The sequence below is a fragment of the Urocampus carinirostris genome, unplaced genomic scaffold, assembly GCF_059441175.1.
Source record: "Urocampus carinirostris isolate Australia breed hairy pipefish unplaced genomic scaffold, RoL_Ucar_1.0 HiC_scaffold_38, whole genome shotgun sequence".
Classification (NCBI taxonomy): Eukaryota; Metazoa; Chordata; class Actinopteri; order Syngnathiformes; family Syngnathidae; genus Urocampus; species Urocampus carinirostris.
In genome coordinates this window covers 212,883-223,015 of record NW_028283145.1, presented here as the reverse complement: position 1 = coordinate 223,015, position 10,133 = coordinate 212,883, and the positions used below count along the sequence as shown (strand labels likewise).

General features: G+C 42.4%; 1 long non-coding RNA gene and 1 pseudogene across 1 annotated transcript; both read left to right on the top strand.

The window, feature by feature from the left end:
• Positions 1–4,838: 4,838 nt before the first annotated feature.
• LOC148345630 (non-selective voltage-gated ion channel VDAC1 pseudogene) lies at positions 4,839–5,980 on the top strand (annotated as a pseudogene).
• A 34-nt stretch (positions 5,981–6,014) lies between these two features.
• On the top strand, positions 6,015–9,735 carry LOC148345629 (uncharacterized). Its single transcript, XR_015848576.1, has 2 exons — positions 6,015–6,197; positions 7,651–9,735. It is a non-coding gene; the product is annotated as an uncharacterized LOC148345629 (long non-coding RNA).
• Positions 9,736–10,133: the final 398 nt, after the last annotated feature.

Below are 10,133 nucleotides of genomic sequence, written 5' to 3'. Positions count from 1 at the left end.
AAAATCCACACAACAATCCACACCAGTGAAAAACATTATATTTGCTCTGTTTGCGGTCAAAGATTCCGCCATAAAGGAAGCTTGAAAAGACACCTAAAAACCCACTGTGATAAGAAACAATATTCTTGTTCAGTTTGTGGTCAAACAATCTCTACTCAAGTCAAAGTTCAGGATCACAAGTGTGTTGGTGAGAACAGCAGTCATCTCTCTGTTTGATATGAGCTCATTGTTTGCATTTAAAAAAACACTGAATTAATTCATTTGTCTACTCTTGACTTGAGTGATATGTATAAACTCAGCCCTTTTTATTGTTGTTCTCGTTATGAAAATGTTTTTTTTTTTTAATGCACAAGTCTTGCAGCTTGTTTCCTTTTTCGATTCATTAAATGAAACTAAATGATGAATATCAATACAGTAATTACTATGATATAGTATACATTTCCTGTTGACTTAAACTAGTTAGCCTCTTTACAGGGTGGTTGTGTCACCCTGACCCGAGTGACATGGCCGCTTTCTTGTGGAAAAATAATTATTCCAGGTTAACTGAATTAGCGCATCTTGATCTAGTCTGGCTTTATAGGTTGCACGTTTGCCAAGTCAGGGTGAAAAGAAGCAGCTATCTCAAGCCACCTTTATATCTCATCTCATCTCATTAGCTGCACCGCTTATCCTCAGTAGGGTCGCGGGGCCACCTTTATATAGTTGGGATAAATGTATGTTGCGAAAAATGCACTGACACCTCAAATACAAACCCCTGGATGCATTTTAGAATCACGCATCTGAAAATGGAAAAGTGTACCCCATGGTCTTTTCCAGTCGCTGAACATCAATTCCTGATAGTGAGGATGAATTCAAACAAGATAAGAATTATATCCCTGTTTAATCCCTCATATATATCTTGGTTCAATCCCTTGTATGGGTTTTGTGCAATACCCCATCCCCCGTTTAAAAAAAATCTCATTCTCATTGTATGACTTTACCATTTATAAATATATCTTTAATCAAAGCATACTTATACTAGGATTTCATTATTTGCATCACATGTAAGCATATTTGAAATGTGAATTTGTTGGTGGATATTTTTTGTACATTGTTCTATAGACGAGTTGTTTTTTTTTCTACAGAATGCGATTTTCAGTGATTCAAAAACGTCATAAATTTAGATTTGATCAATAATCAAAGCATCTTAAGTTAATTCCAAGTGTCCAAAGTTTTAAGGAGACAAGAGATGAACTATCTTTTCCCATCAGCCCTTGTTGGGTTTCTATTTCACTGATCTCATCCTCTTTTTTTGTATTGATCTGACTGCATTTGATTTGGTCTCGTTAAACTGTGATTCTGTCATTTATGTTTTTATTTTTTGCAATTTGTAAATAACGTATGGTGTCTGCTGTGTGATTGTCATGAAAGTATTCAGACTTGAGTCATTATGTCGCTGTCTCATCAACAAATAGAAACCATTTCTTTACTTTTATTTACAATAAATAGTTGCTTTCATCACTGTCTTGTCTTTTTTTCTTAGATTGAACTGTAATATTGTCATTTAAGTTTTTGTGATCATCTTGTGAAATAACGATAAGAAACATCAACCCTGCGTGTGGCAACCAAGTCATTACAAACATGTCCAAAACCTGATATCCGGTAACACTAGTTCTTCAAATGCTAATGAAGTGACCACTGCACTATTTGAAGGGTTGCACAGCTCACACACGTTAGTTGTTTTTTTCAACAACTATTACATGAGATTTCTTGTCTTTTTAAAAGAGTATCATTTGTGACATAATACTAACATTTTATGGATTTTTTTTAGTTGGTTGCACAATACATAATTGTATTTAATCACGTTTTTAGTGGAAGTATGCTGTTGGCAAAGATATTGACTAAGACCCAATCCCATTCCTCTCACTTGGCCCTGAGAACCCTCCAGTGAGGTCCCTCCATAGGGAAGTCCCCTCAGTGAGTGGAGTTCAAAGTGAAGATTGTCCCATAAGAAATTGGACGGGACTTGCAAGGTTCCACCCCAGTCCAGTTGATGGCCGTAACACGAATTGGCTGGTTACAAAAAAAAATCTTCCTCAGCCCATCCCGATTTGGGAATATCTGCTCCAATTTGCAAAAGCAAGGTCACAATAATTGAATAAATATGAACATTCTTGTACCAGTGAAGCTTTTGGGATTGCGTCATCCGGACAAGGCCAAGCTGATTGAAAAGGTGTCACGAAAATGGGAGAAGAGGACGAAGAATCTTCAACCGGCGTGGCCACAAGGGGGTACGTTTGATGCATACACTTGTGGCGTCAAGGAGGTGAGAATCATGGACTACAAGTCTGGCAAAGATAGCAAGAAACGACGGGAGAAGAGGAATACTGAAGAGGACATTTTGAAGCTGTTAAAGACTTAAGGAGTGCATTATAAGGAGAAAATTAGGGAAGGACTGAGTCGACTAAAAGATAAATCATTGAACGCTGATACGACAACTGGATCGGCTGGGTTGTATCCAACTTTGGTCGGAACAATGAAAATAAATGGGGATTTCAAATATGATGGAGAAGGAGACGAGATGAGATCGCCAACACGAAACCTGGGAAACGCGCCAACAAGTCCTCAACATCATCCTATCCTGAAGCATTGTAGCACGGGGAGAAAGTTTGACGGAGCAGAATGTAAAGAACCGCTTGACTGCTATGCAGGTGCCCGGCAAACCATCCGGAACTTGGAAGAAGAACGGCAAGGGGCGATTCGCGCTACAATTCAAAAATTGGAGGAAGAACTGGACAGTCTTCACACAAGAACTGAGGCAGGAAGGAACAGCGAAAGACCTGGACCGTCAACGAGTGCAACCGGAATTTATGACCTAAGATATAGGCCAAATATCCGGCCGCCGGAGAAATATACAGACCCTGGTCAGTTTCCGATTCTAACCAAGGGAAACAAAGGTCAGTACATCCCTTGGCAGACGCTCGACCTTGCTGGACTGATTTCCCGACTGCCAGACATACATGAAGGTGCTGGGAAGTGGATTCGACGGTTTGTTGAAGAGACTATTGGCAAGCTGCTGGCCATCGGCGATATCAAGTCAGTATTGGCGCAATGTGTAGGTGCTTCAGCGATGGAGAATCTTTTGCGTCACAGCAACAATGGATGGATGGTCGATGTGATGGCGGATGGAACTGAATTTAACGCCTACCGTGCAGTAGTGTGGAGAGCACTACGGGATGAATACCCTGCCAAGATCGACCCTAAGGCATTAAAAGGTGAAACTCTCTGCGAAACTGAGAACCCAGCTTCATACATCGGCAGGCAGCTCAAACGATTGAAGCAGGAAACAGAGGAAGAAGTGGAGAACAGCCCTATACTTTCGACTCTGTTCCGCAATGCAGTCATCGGAGCCCTGCCAATACGAGTTCAGAGTAAGCTGGAAGATGTCGTAGGGTTAACCTCAATGCCATACAGGAAGTTCCGCGACCATGTTGTCCACGCTATTGAAAAATTCAGAAAGGATCAACAAAGGCAACAGGACTTAGAAAGAGCTGAACAACGGAAACTCACTCAGATGCAGCTCTCTGACCTGCAAAATTAAATTGAAGACTCAAGCACCTGTACTTGACCAACCCTTCCAAACAAGCATGACGGCGCCGCCTATCGTCTATTACCATACCAGAGGCGACACAAGCTGGTACTACCCGTGGTAAAAAAGGACTTTGGAGATCACATGAAAGACTGATTATTGCTCTAGTGTCACTGCTGACTATGTTGATATCAGAAGCGGACAATATAGATCATTGTGCAAGGGGGGAGGTTGTAAAAAAGCTGAAAAAACAAGGTTACTGGTCTCCATATTTACAGGCCACTGTAGACAAAGTGCTCAACCAGTATGAAATCTGTGCAGAGAATAATATCATAAAATGTAGCAGTTCCATCAAAAGATCTAGGTGCGGAAACAGTAATTAAGTTTTTGATCAGAGATGTTATTACGCGATTTGGTATACCGTCAGAAATAAGCTCAGATAACGGTGCGGCATTTGTTCAAAAGGTTGTGAAGGGCATCCCACAAAAAATTACACATCAAACAACGATTGGGTGCGGTGTATCACCCACAAAGTCAGGGGATGGTGGAAAGAGTAAATGGAACATTAAAATCAAAGATAAACAAGATCTGTGCGAGTACTAAGCTCAACTGGGTGGATGCGCTACCGTTAGCGCTGATGAGTTATCGCATGCAAACTCATCAATGACACATTTAACACCGCATGAAATGCTAACAGGCAGACCAATGCCAGCGCCGGATCTGAGAGGTCCCTATAAGCTTGAGCAACTGCAAACTGAACTGAGAGACCATATGAGACAATTGACGGCTGTCCAGAAGGCCATCTACCTGCAGGTGAAGAGACAAGAGTCCAAGGTCGAACAACCATTCAAGAAGACGGTGGTCCCAGGGGATCTCGTGTACATCAAGGTGTTTCGACGTGAGGGACCATACACCGTCGTGAGGGCAATGCGACCGCAGTCCAGGTCGAGGGCAGCTCAACCTGGTATTATCTGAACCACTGTACCAAGGCTCACGCTGCCACCGTCAATGAGACCAACCAAGATCAATAGGGCAGTAACGTTAAATTAGGAAAACAAGATGTGTATGATAAAGTTGTGTGTGGTAATAAGTTGTCTGATATGGTTGTTACTAGGAGCAGAGCTCGAGAAATCGCAGCGACGGATGGAAATCCCGGGTCCGGAAGTGCAGCCGGAGAATCGAACAGCGGCGCTGCAGTTGCAGACCTTGACGCATCAAAGAGACAGCAGCCTGGTCAAGTGTGACACTACGGCAAATGCAGATAAAACCCCCTTCCCCAACCTCAAATTCCAGCATTGTCAGTCAGATAACATATCTATGTGATTGACTTAAAACACAGTATTCACTTCATATGTCATTCATCTACTCCCTTTCACCGTGACAGTCCGTAATTTCCGGAATGGAAATTGCCCATCCAGATCATGGCCGTACCCCCAACCTACGCTGACCTTGGAAAGTCTGCTCGGTATGTTTTCACTAAGGGATACGGCTTCGGGCTTATCAAGCTGGACTTAAAAACAAAGTCTGAGAATGGACTGGAATTCACCAGCACGGGCTCAGCCAACACGGAGACCAGCAAGGTGGCTGGCTCTCTGGAAACCAAGTACAAGTGGTCTGAGCACGGACTTACCTTCACAGAGAAGTGGAACACTGACAACACGCTGGGCACTGAAATCACGATCGAGGATCAGTTGGCCAAGGGTCTCAAGCTGACATTTAACTCCTCCTTTTCACCAAACACTGGCAAAAAAGGGGGCAAGCTGAAGACTGGCTACAAGTGCGACCACATCAACCTCGGCTGTGACGTCAACTATGACATCAATGGCGCAGCTGTGCACGGCGCTGGCGTGGTGGGCTTCGAGGGCTGGCTGGCCTGCTACCAGGTGACATTTGAGGCCGGCCGCAACCGAATCACCCAAAGCAACTTTGCTGTTGGCTACAAGACGGACGAGTTCCAGCTTCATACCAATAAAAATGATGGCACCGAGTTTGGGGGCTCCATTTACCAAAAGGTGTATAATCAGCTGGAGACGGCCGTCAATCTGGCTTGAACTGCCGGCAACAGCAACACTCGCTTTAGCATCGCCGCTAAGTACCAGATTGACCCAGACGCGTCCTTCTCTGCAAAGGTGAACAACTCCAGTCTCATAGGCCTAGGATAAACTCAGACTCTAAAGCCAGGCATCAAGCTGACGCTGTCCGCCCTCCTCGATGGCAAGAACATCAATGCCGGTGGCCACAAGCTGGGTTTTGGACTTGAGTTCCAGGCGTAAAGGTTTATGTGGAACTTTTCACTGATGCCTCCTCAAGCCCACACCCAGAATTCACATTTAGATGAAAAGTAATGAAGCCCTCACAACGCCTACTCCTTCCAATTCCTCTGTAGATATGTGCATCAGTTTGAGGAATGTCAATCCCCCGACCCAAGAGGAAGGACCACGTTTAAGGGAATATGTTTTGACATTGTTTGATCATTTTCTGACATTGCAAAACAGAATTCTGACCAAACGTTGAATACTCTACATTCCTCCCTTTGTCTTTATCACGGTTATTGGGGGCGTGATCCCACAGACACCTTTGGAAAACTTTGGGCGTTTGCTGAAGATGACACCTGATTGTCGTTGTGTCGGTAGGTGACATTGGGCCTACAGTCCCTTCTTGGTTCCACAAGAAATTATTTTTCTTGAGTCTTGGGTCCTTGGTGGCCTGGATGAGATTGGTCAGGTGGGAGAAGTTGTCACATCATCGTAGGTCCCAAATCATCAGTTACATCGTCATAGTTACCCAAGTATGGATTAGTATGACCCACACCACTTATTTGTCACACAAAATTTCAGGTTTGGGTGCTTTTCCAAAAACAATTTAAAAAAAGCCCATTAAATTAAAAATAAAAATAAAGCAATACTATTGCACTAAGTATGGGCAGAACAATTCAGTGCAGTTTTTCTCAGTCTTTTGACACAAGCTGGTGGTGCGACAAAACAAGAGAAAAAAACGAATTTTGGTTGAGTTTAAGCGAATTCGGTTTGGATTTTGCTTATCTTTACAAATGTTCGCTAAGAAAAAAATGCTTGTTTAGATGCGCACTGCTGATGGCAATGGGAAAATCTGATTCCCCAGTGGGTTTTCAGGGCTTTTTACCCCAAACTACAAATATTATAAAAAGGACATCGGACATAGCAGCCTGAAGCAGGTGTGTCACCAAACACTTTGGGTCATGAGAGATTTGCCAAGTTAGAGTAAAGTCATTGTATACTTACTGGAATATTTTGCCAGCACATTTGTATTATTGGTGACGTCCTCAGCAACAGCAAACCACATTTGTCAGGCATCAGGTGCCCGGAAATATTGTAAGGTCTGGCTGTGTCAACCGAACTTTTCGAACATGGGTTTCGTCTCATGGTCTCATCCTCAAGTTTTGAGGATCTACTCCCCCTTTTTGGCTCTAGGGTTTGGACTCAGAAAAACTGATTATAAACCACCAAGCCACACAGAGAAACACCCATGAAACGTACCCGCGTTATTTAAAGAGAGGGCTCGCTTTCCCGTGCCAACGGCAACCAGACTGACTTGTATGAGTGGAAGGCAACCTTTCTTTTGTACGGGTGGGCGGCTATGTTACGAACTTACCCAGGGACTGGTCTGGTATGCTCTCACGACCTTCAATCGAAACGTTGGGTAGCTTTTAATTTTTTTAATTGGGGAAATGTCGTTGATTTTGCTAATTCTTTATTGGCAAGTTATATATTTGTCGTGTTCATTGTCAGCCTACAAAACGGAATTCTGAGCATTACGTTGAATAATCTACACTGGTAAAATAAATTGTATTTGCTCAGTTTGTGATAAAAACAAAATGAGTTATAAAGTAAGCTTTAAAGACACTCAAGAACTCACACTGATGAAAAACTGTTTTCTTGTTCAGTTTGCAGTCAGATTATCTAGTTAATTAAAAACTCGGGGTCACAAGTGATAGTGAGACCAGCAGTCATCACTCTGCTTGATATGAGCTTACAGTTTGCACTGAATGAACACATTTGTGTACTTTTGACGTCAGTGATATGTATTAGCTTATCCTTTTTTAGGAGGCCAACATGTGTGGAGGAGAGGCCGACGGGAGCCTCGGTCAGATCGGCCCCAACTTTTCCCGGAAACCCCATTCGAGGCACAGCAATTATCATGGCAGGCGAGTCCATGGGCCGAATGGGCGGGAAATACGACAGCACGGCAGGAGGAGAGCCCCCGGGAGGCGGGGCCGTTGCCGACGGCCGACGCGACAGGAGCTCAGTCATCAGAGCTAATTGCTCCTGCTGGCCCTGCTTGTTCTGTAGATTTCGCTGGAACAGCAGTTGAAGGGCGGTGACGTCACTGGACAATTGCCAGACCCCACCCCCTGTCCGGTGCAACTGCTGCAGAGCGTAGGGAGTTTCCAGCTCTCCCCAATCCGCGATTGTGTGAGCGTTCGCTGGGTCCATTTTGTGGTCGGTCCATACTGTCATGAACCAGAACAGGAAACAGGACCCACTCGAGTAACGTTACTTACAGTTTTATTGGGGGGAAAAAGATAGGAGAGCACACTCGATCCGGAGATCGATGGTCGCGGGGAGTAGGTTGCTCAGCCGCAAAAGTGGGACTTCCGTGGCGAGGGAACGGAAAAGTCGAAATCAAAACAGATCGTGGCGGGAGAAAATCAAGCACAAAAACACAGAAAAAACGGAGATTTGCAGACGGACCGACGAAAGTCTACAGACAGGACAGCGTTTAAGTATTGACAGGGAGCCAATCTGTCAACAAGCTTCAGCTGGCGCCCAAGGGCGCGACCAATTGGGCGCCATGGCGACCGTGACAAGAGCTAGCGCCACATGGCGGGGGCCAGTTGGGCGCCATGACAACCATGACAGATTGATTATATGAAATTGATGACTAACAGTATTTCCCACAATATGTCCTCAGTATGTTCCACTATTGTCTTATCTTTTGGACTACTTTTCAAGCATCTCTTGCATGCACATGTAAATATATGTTAGATCTTATGGAGTTGGCCTAATCAAGACAGCCCCTTTACCCAAAATTTGAATATAGAATATCAAGGCTTGATTGAGTTTGCCTTAATGGGCACGTTTGCCGGAGTCAGGATGAAAAAGCCCAGCTATGTCAAGCCTGCTGTAGAAGTTGGGATAAATGCGTATTTACCAAATCCTCAAATAGACCTCCAAGATCTATCTTAGAATCATGGATCAGAAAAGATAAAAGATTAACTTTCATCTTGGTTTCGTCCAATACCCCCCATGGTTTTAAAAATGTTTTTGAATATGATTGTTATTGTATGAATCTGCAATATATGTATTTTATACCTGTATTGAAAGCTTGCCTTTTATGTGGATTTCATTACCTAGAATCACATGTAAGCATATTAGAATTGCAAATTTGTGACAAATATTATTTGACGATAGTTATGTCGATAAGATTGATTTTAAACTGAATGTGCTTTCGCTGTGATTGAACAAGTTGGTTTTGTTTTGTTTTTAAAACTTACCCTTTGTCTAAAGTATCAAAGTGTGAAGTGGGGCACAGGAAAAACTTGAGCTGTTGTTTTGGGGTTTTGATTATTTTTTTGTCTCTATATGACTGCAATTGTATTTTTTAAACAAGATGTCTTTTGTCTTATATTAATTTGGGATTATGTCTTCAAATTTTGATTTTTTTTTTGCAATGTATAACTATTGTGCATGGGCTAAGCAGTGTGATTGCCGCCTTCACATTAGCAAATCCAAACCTTTTATTCACTTTTGTTTACAAAAAATAGTTAGCAATTGTAGCTTTTGTGACCTTTTTGTCTTTGTTCTTAGATTAATCTAAATTTTTGTCATTGCATTTTTTTTGTCTTATTTCAAGAGTTTGTAGTTTGAACTGCTTAAGCGAGTTTAATTATTTGAAACCCTTCCAGCATATATTTGAAACTAATTGTTTCCCACTTAACAATTTCCTGAAGTTTTCAAGATTACTTATTTACAGTTTCAGGGTTAGTGGAACAAAATCTACATTTAAACCTCAATGTCTTTGCTAGACATTTTAATGTATGCACTTTGGCTGGGTATATCCCATGAATTATTCCAAAACTAGGTTTCTTGTACTTTGTTTCTTAATAAATAGCAATTGGGTAACAACCAGCTTTTTTCCCGTCAATCAATAGAACATACTTTTTCGAAAAAGACATGGCATATGGAACTGGCACATTTTCCTTTTTACACACTGATCTGATAAGTCTTTTCCTGTGATAATGATTGTTGGACAGGCACATTTTCCCAAACAGTGATGTCCACAGATGGTTTAAAAAATTGCTGGCATCCTTCACCAATTGAATATTTGAATAACATGCCCAGAGGGATTGCTGAAACAACGTATACATAGTCACAAGGTGAAATAGGAAAATTGGATATTTCAATGAATTCTACAATATAGATTTCCATTCCGATCAAATAATTGAGAAGATTTGGAAAACACCAGCAAAAGTCATTGAGAAAGCTGCAAAACCAAGGTCTTGTATCATCCAAACCAAACACGGAAC